Genomic DNA, 14,450 nt, shown 5'->3' on the forward strand with positions numbered 1-14,450 from the left:
TAAGCCAGTTCATGGTGGCACAGCAAAAACAGGTGATGGCACAATATATGAACGAGGTCCTCCATATCCGAGATAACGTGTCGAACCTCAGCAACCGCGTCGCTGATATGGATAACTCGGCACAACCGTTAGGGCACCGGTCTGAGCGCGCGTCTACACCAGAGCCTAGCGAACTGGCGCAGCAAGGGGGGTTTCAGGAAGCGAGAGGAACACCCAGGGCCCCCCGAGATAGAAGAAGTTGGACCTGGATAAGTGGCATGTGAAGTTTGACGTGACGAGTAAAGGAACTACGGTGGAGGGCTTCATTTTTAGAATTGAAAAGTTGAGGCAACAACACAACATATCCCACTTTCAGCTCTTCACCGATTTCCACTACCTCGTAACGGGCTCTGCCTTGAAGTGGTACTGGCAAGTTCTTGAAGATCACGCCGACGAACCCGAGTTCGGGTATTTTGAGCTCAAAGCAGAACGTAAAGGAGAACCGGACCCATCCCAAACCGGTCAACGAGCTGCAATATCCCGAAGTTACATCTGGCAACCCATGGAGGCGATCTCAAATCCGGCCAAACCGAGGGGGCCAAACCAACAGTCGTATCACCCAATACCTGGAGCTGCGAGCCAACGCAAACCCACCACCAATTCATTTTGTGCGTCCCCTTTTCACCTCATGTTATGTTTTTCGTGTGGAATTCTTGGTGACTTTTTCGTTAAGACTCCGTCCGATTTGAAAAGAGATAATCGTTGTAAATCGTCCTTTCATGATATGGTATGTTTTGCGTGTGGGGGTGATATGTCGTTTTGTGTTTATAAAGCGGGTAAGAGAAACTCCGGCCACCGTGGTGTGATGGTAGCGTGCTCCGCCTACCACACCGTATGCCCCAGGTTCACACCCCGGGCAAAGCAACATCGAAATTTTAGAAATAAGGTTTTTCAATTAGAAGAAAATTTTTCTAAGCGGGGTCTCCCCTCGGCAGTGTTTGGCAAACGCTCCGGGTGTATTTCTGCCGTGAAAAGCTCTCAGTGAAAACTCATCTCCCTTGCGGATGCCGTTCGGAGTCGGCATAAAACATGTAGGTCCCGTCCGGCCAATTTGTAGGGAAAATCAAGATGAGCACGACGCATATTGGAAGAGAAGCTCGGCCTTAGATCTCTTCGGAGGTTATCGCGCCTTACATTTATTTTTATTTTTAAGAGAAACTCCCAACTGGCGGAGATTGCCGCGGGCTCTCGCCATGGGTTAGACTACCCGGAGACCGACCCAGCTTCAAAATTTTAAAAAGGGCGGACGACAGCGTGTGTGTTGAAAAGGTATATATGGCGAAAGCCGAGCCAAAAAGTCTACACCAGAGGGAAGTGGAATACGAGGAAGCTAGACATCGGATATTTTTTGAGGAGATTTCCACAAGGAAGAAGAGGAATTACCAGAAAATAAAGAGGATGCGCGAAAAGAGGAAGATTATGAAGCGAATTTACCACAAAATAGTCCCGCTATTGTAACCCTTAAGGGAGACAATCGTTTCTTCGCGCGAACCAAGATCGGAAGCAAGGATGTTCTAGATCTGTTGGATTCGGGGGCTGGCGCGAATTGTTTAGGAAAACATTTTGAAAATTTGATACAAGGCAGAGTGGATAGCATCATTAAGTTAGTTAATCAAAATATTCGTACAGCAAACGGCGGTGAAACCCCGGTAGTAGGTTCTATCACTCTGCTTGTCTTATGGGAAGGAGAAATTAAGAATTTGGAATTCCTAATCGTGCCAGCCCTCCAACAGGAAGTTTATTTAGGGGTAGACTTTTGGCAGACTTTTGACCTGGATGTTGTTAGACGAGGAAAGATGGTGCGTTCAACTCGCACTGCCGTTGCGGAATTGGAACCCGCTGAGGGCGATTTGTCGTTTGATGCCGTGCAACATGTCCTCACGAAAGAGCAAAGTATTGCCTTAGAAAGGGTCAAAGCGCACTTCCCATCCTTTGCTGTATTGGGGTTGGGGAAAACCAACGTGGGAGAACACGTGATTGAGGTCTCGGATGAGAATCTCCCCGTGAAACAGAGGCACTATCCGATATCACCGGCGCTACAAAAACTTCTTTTTCAAGAGCTAGACCGCATGTTGTGTCTAGGGGCGATTGAGGAGAGCAATAGCCGTTGGAGCTCTCCGGTATCGCTTGTGATAAAGGGTGAAAAGAAGTGTCTCTGTCTCGATGCGAGGAAGGTGAATGAGCGAACTATAAAGGACGCTTATCCCCTTCCAAACATTGATGGGATTCTCAGCCGACTCCAAAATGCCAGGTTCATTTCGGCCATCGACTTAAAATATGCCTTTTGGAAAATACCAATGGAGAAGAAGTCTCGAGAGAAGACAGCAATTATAGTGCCAGTGTGTTTTTGTGTATTATGCGATTTGTTAGTTTATTCTGTAGATTTTTCGTCTCATTTATGTTTGTTGGAAAAGGTAGCTAAGTGTATACGTGATGCCAACCTTACCATAAATGTCGAGAAACGCAAGTTTTGTTTCAGGGAAGTTAGGTACCTAGGTTATGTAGTGGGCGATGGATGCATCCGAACCAATGCGAACAAGTTTGCGGCTGTGAGGGATTCCCCGAACCAAAAACGCCAAAACAGATCCGACGGTTCCTAGGGATGTCAGGCTGGTACGGCCGTTTTATCCAAAACTACGCAACCATTGCAGCGCCACTGCACGACTGTCTCACAAAAGAAAAAATCAAAAGATTTACGATGACAGAAGAAGTAAGAAAGTCGTTTGAGCGACTAAAAGAGAGCTTGATTTCCGCTCCTGTACTGGTACACCCTGACTTTGACAAACGCTTTTACATCCAGCGCGATACTTCGACAGACGGAGTGGCCGGGGTACCCTTTAAGTTAGACGACGAGAACAACGAGCGACCCATAGCTTACATTTCCGTCAAACTAAACAAAGCGCAGCGTAATTATAGTATCATCGAGCTTGAGTGCTAGGCTACGGTGACAAGTGTGAAAAGATTTAGGCCGTACGTCGAAGGTTTACCATTTACCATTTATTTACCATTTACCATTTATTTATTTATTAAGTCTATGAACACATGTTCTTACAGACTACCAATGAAAAAACTTACAGCATATTATTAACAAAATTCTTACAGGCTACTAACAATTTTCATACAATTAAAAAACTGACTACAATTAAGAAATACAAAAAGTTAACAAGTCAGTGAAAAACTAGCACTTACAGACTAATATAAAAGAATTGATAACTAAAAAACACACTTTAATAAATTAATAAAAACGTTCTTGAGATCTTATTAAATTCATTCATAGCGCGGGTAATTGGGGCATTTCTCGCATAATTAGTTCTACTATTAATGCCATAAAAAGGGTTAACGCTTCTAAGTTCTCTTCTTGGAACATTAAAATTAATTTTCTCAAGAAGAGCAGCACAATCTGTATCCTCATGGATGATGCAATATAAAAAGGTCAAAGAAATAATAGACCTTCTCGCTTCTAAAGTTTTAAGATTTAAAAGAAGTAAACGTGCATTATATGAGGGAAGAGGGCTAGTAAATCTAAGTGACCGCAGACAGTATTTAAGAAAAATTTTTGAACTCTCTCAATCCTATTAATTGCAAACTGTTGGAACGGTCGCCAAATGATAGTGGCATACTCGAGATGAGATCGTACAAATGAATTGTAGAGCAATTTGAGTGTATACGGGTCAGAGAACTCTGCACTATTACGCCGAATAAAATCAAGCATTGTATGCGATTTGGCTATGATAAAGTTTACATGGCTGTTGAAAGAAAATTTGGTATCATAAACCACACCAAGGTCCTTGATTTTATCAACAGCCTGCAGTGGTTTGTTATCAATGGTATATGAACTATTAAACTTAAAGCGCAATTTAGAGTAAGTTACGTGAAAGCATTTATTAATATTTAATGAAAGGTGCGATCTAACGCACCAGGAATAGAGATTATTAATTTCACACTGAAGTTCGAACATATCACGCGAAGACTTTATAATGGAGAAAACTTTAAGATCATCAGCGTACAAGAGAAACCTAGCATACGAAAAGCAAGTGCTGATGTCGTTGATGAACAGGACAAAGAGCAAGGGTCCAAGAATACTGCCCTGCGGAACGCCGGAAGTTGCAAGGTATGGATCGGATGATACACCATCAATGCAGACAATACACCATCTGTTAATTAAATAAGATTTTAGCCACTGCAGAAAATTTGTGTGAAAACCAAGACAGGAAAGTTTATGAATAAGGATCTCATGTGATACCTTATCGAAGGCTTTGGAGAAGTCAGTATAAATACAATCCACCTGGTATCCAGATGCAAAAGCAGATATACAATACTCACTAAACTCCACTAGATTGGTTACCGTCGAACGTCCCGCAACAAAACCATGCTGTTTGGCACAAATTAGGCTCTTCACTGAAAAGTAAAACTTGTCTTTTACAACACATTGAAATAACTTCGAAACAGTAGTGAGCTTTGATATAGGTCTGTAGTTACAGACATCATTCTTATTTCCTGATTTGTAGATAGGAGTTATCGATGCAAAGTCGAAAGAAGGGGCATCATCATAGGATGCAAAATTGGCACTAAAATAGTCCGCAAACAGGTTCACTACCGCATTAGGATTTGTAGCTACATTATCTTGGTAAAAGACAGAAGCAGGAACCGAGGAGCAGGTCCTTTTAGATTTAATAAAACTCCAAAATGTTTTTGGATTGGACTTAATATTAGTCTCAAAGCTAAGAATATAGTTTTTGTAAAGAAACTTATCCAAGCAGTTAAACTCTTTAGGTACTGCTGATACTTCTCGTAAAAGAACAGATTCTTGGTCTGACTAAACTTTTTGTAGTATTTGTTTCGCAAATTCTTCAATTTTTTTAAACCCTTAGTATACCAAGGTAATTTATACGGTTTTTTCTTAAAGACTGGAACATGCCTGAAACATAGGTTAAAAAGCGTTGATCTAAATATCTCATAGCAAATGCTAACATCTGAGGAGGAAAAAAGATCAACCCAGTTAATTTCCGAGAAAACATGGTTAAGTATAGACATGTCACGCCGTGCAAAATTAAAAGCGATATCATCATTTACAGAGGGTACACAAAACACATAAAACTCAAGTTTAAGAACAATAGTAGTGTGATGCATATCCGACGGAGCAAATTGTGCATGGCATTCGGAAATGTTAAAATTAATATTATCACTGAGGAATATAAGATCTAATATTCTGTCAAGCCTGTTAGTGAAGTTATTGATTTGCAGCAAGTTTAAGCTTAGCATGTTATCTATAAAATAAGTCTCATAGGACTTCAATATATTATTTGGCATGAGGCCCGAACCACAGAAACCCTGAGACCAAGTGACATGACTTAGATTAAAGTCACCTAAAATACATATATGGTTATCACCAAGCTTATTAAGAACTACAGATGAAATATTGTCAGCATGAGCTTTATAAAGATCTTCAGAACTATTCGGCGGAATATAAGATGCCATCAAGAATAGAGAGCCGGAGTACGTAGAGCCACTAACTTTAACACAGAGTTGGTCAAGTAGCGAATCGTTATTATCCAGCTGAATTAGGGAAGCATTATACTTGCGTGGGGCTGCAATAAGTACACCTCCACCTCGAGAACGCCCAGTTTTTTCGGCATCCCTGTCTTTACGAAAAACGACAAACAAATTGGGATCGAAGAATTCGCCATCATAACCGACCACGCGGGTCTCAAATGGTTGATGAACCAAAAGGACCTGTCAGGAAGACTCGCGCGGTGGAGTTTAAAAATTCATGCGTACGAATTTCAAATCGAGCACAGAAAAGGAGCACTCAATGTTGTACCCGATACGCTGTCCCGAGCGCACATGGAGGCAATGCAGCTATCAACAGACAGACTAATGGACATTGACTTGGACTCGGACTACTTTAAAACTGAAGAGTATGACGAACTTAGAAAAACCGTTACAGAAAACAAACTTCCAGAACTGTGCGTGTCGGACGGTTACGTATATAAACGGGCTCAGTTTTACCGGGGGGACGATCTTCAGCAGGGCCAAGCTTGGAAATTCTGGGTACCGTCGGAGTTGGGCGCAGGGTTGGTGGAATCTTCCTACAGCTCACCTTGGGCCGGACACGGGGGCATCCACAAAACCTTAGCCCAAATACGCGAAAAGTACTATTGGCCTGGCATGATAACCGATGTACAAACCTTCCTTAAAGAATGCGAAGTTTGCAGGGGAAACAAAACCCAAAACGTGTTTCATAGATCACCCATGAGAAAGCAACACGTAACCGAAAGACCTTTCCAACGTTTTTTTATCGACTTTATGGGTCCATACCCACGTACTGGTGATGGTAATATTTATGTGTTTGTGTGCCTTGACCATTTTTCCAAGTTTGTCTTTTTAAAACCCATGCGTTAAGCCACGTCTATAGATGTTTGTAGATTTTTAGAAAAAGAAGTATTTCACATTTTTGGGGTCCCGGAATACGTTCATTCCGATAATGGGAGACAATTTGTCTACGACATGTTTGATAAACTTTTAGATAAGTATGGAGTTAAACATATAAGAACTGCTTTTTATTCTCCTCAAGAAAATGCAGCGGAGAGGGTCAACCGGTCTGTGCTCCAAATAGTGCGGTCCTTCATTAAAGATAATCAAAAGAACTGGGATAGGTGTATCAGCGATGCGGCCTTTGCCCTTCGCAGTGTGGTACACACGTCGATTAACTGCTCCCCATACTATACCACGTTTGCCATGCCCATGATGCAACATGGGGCATCATACGAAATATGCCGCAAATTGGGTGCAGTTAAAGAGGTAGATTTGCAGATAGATGCTAAAGCAGATAGGCTACAAAGTATTAGGGACTCTATACTGAAGGAACTCAAACTAGCATATGAGCGAAATAAAACGTTTTATAATACCCGTAGCAAAGATGTGAAATACCGAACCGGACAAGTGGTATACCGCCAAAATTTCAAGCAGAGTTCGAAGATTGAAAACTACAACGCTAAACTTGCCACAAAGCAAGTTAAGTGTGTAGTCCTGAAAGCTATTGGAAATTCAATGTATGAACTCGGCGATACCAGTGGCAAGAAAATCGGCGTATACCACGCTAAAGATATTTTTGTTGCATAAATCTGTGTTGCATGTAGTTCTGTTATATGTTGCCTGTGGGTTGTGTAGAAGTTTTGCATGCTTTATGTCGTAAAGTCTTGACTTGATGGTGCAGAAACATGTTGACAATCATTTATACCCTTTATTTTTACCCCTGTAATTATACTCAGTTGGGCAGAGCTCACAGAGTATAATAACTTTGATTGGATAACGGTTGGTTGTACAGGTATAAAGGAATGGAGATAGATATAGACTTCCATATATCAAAATCATCAGTATCGAAAAAAAATTTGATTGAGCCATGTCCGTCCGTCCGTCCGTTAACACGATAACTTGAGTAAGTTTTGAGGTATCTTGATGAAATTTGGTATATAGGTTCCCGGGCACTAATCTCAGATCGCTATTTAAAATGAACGAAATCGGACTATAACCACGCCCACTTTTTCGATATCGAAAAACACAAAAAGTGCGATAATTCATTACCAAAGACGGATAAAGCGATGAAACTTGGTAGGTGAGTTGAACTTATGTCGCAGAATAGAAAATTAGTACAATTTTGGACAATGGGCGTGGCACCGCCCACTTTTAAAAGAAGGTAATTTAAAAGTTTTGCAAGCTGTAGTTTGGCAGTCGTTGAAGATATCATGATGAAATTTGGTAGGAACGTTACTCCTATTACTATATATATGCTTAATAAAAATTAGTAAAATCGGAGAACGACCACGCCCACTTTAAAAACAAATATTAAATGCAAATTTTAAAAAAAAACTTAATATCTTTGCAGTATATAAGTAAATTATGTCAACATTCAACTCCAGTAATGAGAAGGTGAAAAAAAATACAAAAATAAAAGAAAATATCAAAATGGGCGTGGCTGCGCCCTTTTTCATTTAATTTGTCTAGGATACTTTTAATGCCATAAGTCGAACAAAAATTTACCAATCCTTGTGAAATTTGGTAGGGGCTTAGATTCTATAACGGTAATTGTTTCCTGTGAAAAAGGGCGGAATCGGTTGAAGCCACGTCCAGTTTTTATACACAGTCGACCGTCTGTCCTTCCGCTCGGCCGTTAACACGATAACTTGAGCAAAAATCGATCTATCTTTACTAAACTCAGTTCGCGTGCTTATCTGAACTCACTTTGTATTGGTGTAGAAAATGGCCGAAATCCGACTATGACCACGCCCACTTTTTCGATTTCGAAAATTGCGAAAAAGTAAAAAAATGCCATAATCCTATACCAAATACAAAAAAAGGGATGAAACATGGTAGTTGGATTGGTTTATTGACGCAAAATATAACTTTAGAAAAAAACCTTGTAAAATGGGTGTGACACATACCATATTAAGTAGAAGAAAATGAAAAAGTTCTACAGGGCGAAATCAAAAGCCCTTGGAATTTGGCAAGAATACGACTGTTCGTTTATTACATATATAAATAAATTAGCGGTACCCGAGAGATGATGTTCTGGGTCAACCTTCGCCTTCACATATACAACTACCACCACTCCCTTTTAAAACCCTCATTAATACCTTTAATTTGATACCCATATCGTACAAACACATTATAGAGTCACCCCTGGTCCACCTTTATGGCGATATCTGGAAAAGGCGTCCAACTATAGAACTAAGGCCCACTACCTTTTAAAATACTCATTAGCACCTTTCATTTGATACCCATATCGTACAAACAAATTCTAGAGTCACCCCTAGGTCCACCTTTATGGCGATATCTCGAAATGTCGTTCACCCACAGAACTAAGGCCCACTGCCTTTTAAAATACTCATTAACACCTTTCGTTTGATACCAATATTGTACGAACGCATTCTAAAGACACCCCTGGTCCACCTTTATGGCGATATCACGAAAAGGCGTCCACCTATAGTACTAAGGCTCACCCCCTTTTAAAAGACTCATTAGCACCTTTCATTTGATACCCATATCGTACAAACAAATTCTAGAGTCACCCCTGGTCCACCTTTATGGCGATATCTCGAAAAGGCGTCCACCTATAGAACTAAGGCCCATGCGCTTTTGAAATACTCATTAGCACTTTTCACTTGATACCCATATCGTACATACAAATTCTAGAGTCACCCCTGTCCACCTTTATGACGATATCCCTAAATGGCGTCCACCTATAGAACTATGGTCCACTCCCTTTAAAATATCCATTATCACCTTTCGTTTGATACCCATATCGTATAAACAAATTCTAGAGTCACCCCTGGTCCACCATTACACCATATTGTACAAACGCATTCTAAAGTCAACCCTTGTCCACCTTTATAACGATATCTCGAAAAGGCGTTCACCTATAGAACTAAGGCCCACTCCCTTTTAAAATATTCATTAACACCTTTCATTTGATACCCATATCGTACAAACAAATTCTAGAGTCAGCCCTGGACCACCTTTATGGCGATATCCCTAAATGGCGTCCACTTATAGAACTATGGCCCACTCCCTCTTAAAATACTCTTTAAACCTCCCATTTGATACACATGTCACACAAACACATTGCAAGGTTACCCTAGATTCATTTTCCTACATGGTGGTTTTCCCTTATTTTGTCTCTATAGCTCTCAGCTGAGTATGTAATGTTCGGTTACACCCGAACTAACGTTCCTTACTTGTTATATTTATATTTAAATATTTTTTTTATTATTTTAACATTTATTAATTATTTAATTATTATTTTTTTTTTTTTTGTAATTATTTATTGATTTATTTGCCTATCTATTGACTAATTTATATACTTATTTATTTATTTACGCCCTTTTTATTAACCTGCAAAGCTGTGATATAGATATAGATACTCACCTGTGATTTAGGCTTAGATACTTACCTGTGATATAACTTTAAGTTTAACCTGTATGCTATTATAGTCCCTTAGATAGTAAACTGTGATAAAGATTTTAGTAGATTAGGTTAGGTTAGGTTGAACTGGCCGGTTCGTAAGGACCTCACATAGACTGATTGGGTTCGCAGTGTTACCACATTTTTTGTTTTAACGACCAAACTGAAAAACCCTATCAAAAACCAGCACTTATGTTATAAAATAACTCCGTCCTCTTGGCAAATACTAGAAGCTTCCTAGGACTTAAGCCATTTGCTGCTTCTAGATCTGACAGCTGTATCAATCCTAATAGCTGGAGTCTTAGCCTGTCAAGTGCAGGGCACAATCACAGAACGTGCTCGATTGTTTCCTCCTCCAACCCGCACTTCCTACATCTGCTATCACTGACCAAGCCTAATTTAAAGGCATGTAACGCCAGAAGGCAGTGTCCAGTCAGAATACCCGTCATGAGTCTAAGGCCCAGTCCTCTCTTTTTAATGATAGAAGCAACTGTATTAGTCTAAGGTTGTAAGACCTACACTCAATCTTCTACACTTTACAGCCCCGCGCTTGAACCCACGCCTTTCCCGCTTGGTCGATCATGTGCACCTCTCGCATTCGCTAAATCTCGCCCAATCTAATTGGGACATCTACGGAGCAAGCTTCAAGGGATGCGCCCTTTTTAGCTAGTTCGTACGCTTTTTCATTCCCATCTATTCCCATATGCCCTGGGACCCAGTGTAGATGTATGCTTCTCCCTGTCCCGATTCTCTCCAGAGACTGCTTACACTCTAACACGCATTTAGATGCTGTGCTATGCGAGATTATTGCCTTAATTGCTGCTTGACTGTCAATATAAAAGTTAACACGGTTGCAGCTTAAGCAATTCTCTTCCAGGGTTTCTACTGCTTTGGTTCCGGCTAATATTTTCGCTTGGAAAACGCTACAGTAATCCGGCAGCCTCTAGGATCTACTTATTTCCGGATCAGCGCAGTATACCGCAGACCCTACTCCTTCCACTACTTTGGAACCATCGGTGTGCACATGTATCGCCTCGTCCGCCATTTGCGCACCCTTGCGCCATTCGTCCACCTCTATTGTGACCTTAAGATCTCCCTCGAAACGCAGATAGGGAATCAGGTAGTCTGTTCGTCTTGCGATTGATGACGCTATACTACTATGGCCATATGGTCGGCGCTCAAGCTGCCCCGAAGCACCGAGCCTGGTTGCGGTCGTTAATGCTTTGTTTTTTGCTACCAGGTCTACAGGTGGAATGTGCAGAATGGCATACAGTGCAGCGTCGGGGTTGTTTTCAGAGCTCCCGTAATGCTAAGCATCGATAGTCTGCATACCCCCTCTAATTTTTTGAGGTATGTTGTTTTTTGTGTGGCTTTCCACCAAACAAGAACTCCATTGTATAGAATAGGGCTTACAATCGCTGTAAAAGACCAATGAGAAAAAGAGGGCGATAGGCCCCACGTACACCCCAGCATTCTTTTAAATGCATAGAATGCCGTTGAGGCCTTTTTGACCCTCTCCTCCACGTTGTGCTTCCATGACAACTTACTGTCTAGGATGATTCCTAGATATTTTGTGCAAGGTTTCTCCTGTAAGGTCACCCCTCCTAACTTATGCCTGGTCCAATTTGAGACCTCTTTGTACCTCTTTGTAAACAAGACCAGACATTAGATGCCCAGGTATGAATATCCCGAAGCGCCCAATCCATCAAAGAAGTAATCGTTGGAAGGCACTTTCCACTTATGACAATTGCAACGTCATCTGCGTAAGCCGTAAGTTTTACGGGTCCCTTATCGAATTGCCTGAGCAGTTGGTTGAAGACCAGCGTCCACAGCAGAGGTGATTGCACCCCTCCCTGCGGCGTGCCCCTGTCCACTGATTTCGTGGCCTCCTAAAATCCCCATTGTGATGTAATCTTTCTGCAATTTAACATGCAGCCGATCCATCTGATTAAGGCAGGATGTACTTTCATGTAATTAAGACCATCCATAATCGCCCATTTTGCAACATTATTGAAAGCCCCGGCAATGTCCAAGAAGACTCCTAGTGCATACTCCTTATATTCCAGGGATTTCTCTATGCTTATTACCACCCTATGCAATGCGGTGGCTACCGACTTGCCTTTGGTGTACGCATGCTGTGTTGTGGAGAGTAGCTTTTCATCCACGTTGGACTTTATGTACACATCTATCAGCCTCTCAAAGGTTTTGAGCAGAAATGATGTTAGGCTAATGGGTCTATAGTCTTTGGGATAGACGTGACCGATCTTCCCCGCCTTTGATAGAAAAGCTACACGAGCAGTTCTCCAAGAGTGCGGTACATGATTCAGTCTTATGCACCCATCGAATATTATGTTAAGCCATTCCACGACCGCCCTACTTGAGACTTGTAGCATGGCCGGGAATATACCATCTGCGCCTGACGATTTAAACTTAGAAAACTTCTTCGCTGCCCATTCGATCTGGGTATCGGTCACCAAGCCCGGCACTACCCGCTCCGTGATCGAAGTGTGAGTGTTGTCCGCGGGCTCTTCTAAGCCGTTTCCCGACGGGAAATGTGTGTCGAGAAGCACCTCAAGGGATTCCTCACTATTACGTGACCATTCCCCGTTTTCTTTCTTTATTAGTCCCTGGACTATGTTTCCCCTTGCTAGGACCTTTTTCAACCGTGCTGTTTCGCTGGATCACTCTATGTCCGTACATAAACTTTTCCATGAAATTCTCTTCGCCCTGGAAATTTCACGCTTTTAGATCCTCAGTAGATCCCTGTACTCGTCACGACACGCTTCGCCTTCCGCGGTCTTTGCGAGCCTAAACATTTATTTTACCTGTCTTCTTAGAAGTCTCAGCTCATTGCTCCACCATGGCGGCTTTGCTTTTCGTCTGAATCTTCTTAGAGGACAAGCATTGTTATACGCAGTCATAAGCGTCCTTGTTAGGAATTCATTCGACTCCTCCAGTTCCTCCACATTGGCCGCCTCTTTGGGTTGTTCTAGTTTTGTTTCTACCTGTTTCTGGAATTTAGTCCAGTTCGTTGACCTAGGGTTTATAAAGGTTCCCTCTCTTCTCTACCCTCTTTAGGGGGATGCTGAAGCTGATATACGTATGGTCGGAGAAGGACGGTCTATCAAGAACAATCCAATCATACCTTGATATATCGCGCTCGGAGCTGAGGTTAATGGCGAGAACATTGCTGGATGTTGGACCAATGCATGTAGGGATATTTCCCCTGTTGGCTATCTGAAAATTGGTTTGCAGGATGTAACAAAATAGAAAGTCGCCTCTCTCGTTCGTATCTGCCCCCCCCCCCCCCCCCCCCCACGCATTGTTGTGCGCATTTGCATTTGCACATATGACCAACCGCCATTCCTCCTGTACTAGCCTTTTGCACTCCATCGGTGGAACATCCGCAGCATAGGCCATATAGCAGGACGCCAGAATAAATGCCTGCTTATTGCTTTGCTCAACGGCCACCACTTCGAGGTCCTCAGTAGTGTAATTAGGCAGCATATATGAATGCAGCTGTTTGCGTACCTTTACTACTGCTCGCACCCGTCCTTCCGCTTGCGCGTAGTAAACGCCAAACCCGCGCGCGCGCCAAGTCCAGAAACCTTTCCTCCCGATGAGAGCCACGGATCCTGGATCATCGCCACGTCAAACGAACCCTCCTCAAGGGATAGGAGGAGATCGCTCGACGCCACTTTGCTGCGTTGGAGGTTTAGCTGTAGGACTCGCAGCATCATTGGGCTGTTTGTTCCCCTCCAGCACCTTCGTCGTGACGTCGTCGTCCTCCCCTTGCCTTTTGGTTTAGAGTATTCGAGGTCCCCTTCAGCCTCTCGTAACTGTTGTGCCGGGTGTTCCCCTGTGCGAATCACAGCATCATTTGGCGGTTTCTCCTCTTCTAACGCCTTCGTTGTGACGTCGGGGACCTCCACCTGTCTTTTTCCCTTAGGCTTTTGAGGTCCTTTTCGACTTCGCCCACCTCTAGCGTGTTAGGGTTTTTATCCTCGGGACTTCTTTTCCTGAGTCGCATGTAAATTTTGCCAGTGCCAAAGGACATTTTGCCAAACTGCGTGTACAAAATATCCTCCGCCTGCTTGTTTATTTGGAAGATGTAGAACTGACCATCCTCGGTAGGCCGAGATACAGTAAGTACCTTCCAATCCTATGTCGGTATGTTCGGATTCTGATTCTGCAGAAGTCGCAGTGTATCTTCCGACTTCATCACGCATGGTATCCATACCTTAACTTTTGGTACCGTGGGGATTTGCGCTTTACCCACCACCTCAAACCGCGCGTTCGAGCCACCGAAAGCTCGTGATGTTGTCGCACGCTATTATCTTCACACCATTATACCATCCCCCCGAATCAAAGGTTGGAAGAGCTTACTTGGTTGTTCCCGCATCATATTAAGCACTAAGCTAATAAGCTTTCCTGCTACGATCAACTAGCGT

This window comes from Eurosta solidaginis, chromosome X (genome assembly GCF_040869045.1).
Source record: "Eurosta solidaginis isolate ZX-2024a chromosome X, ASM4086904v1, whole genome shotgun sequence".
Taxonomy (NCBI): Eukaryota; Metazoa; Arthropoda; class Insecta; order Diptera; family Tephritidae; genus Eurosta; species Eurosta solidaginis.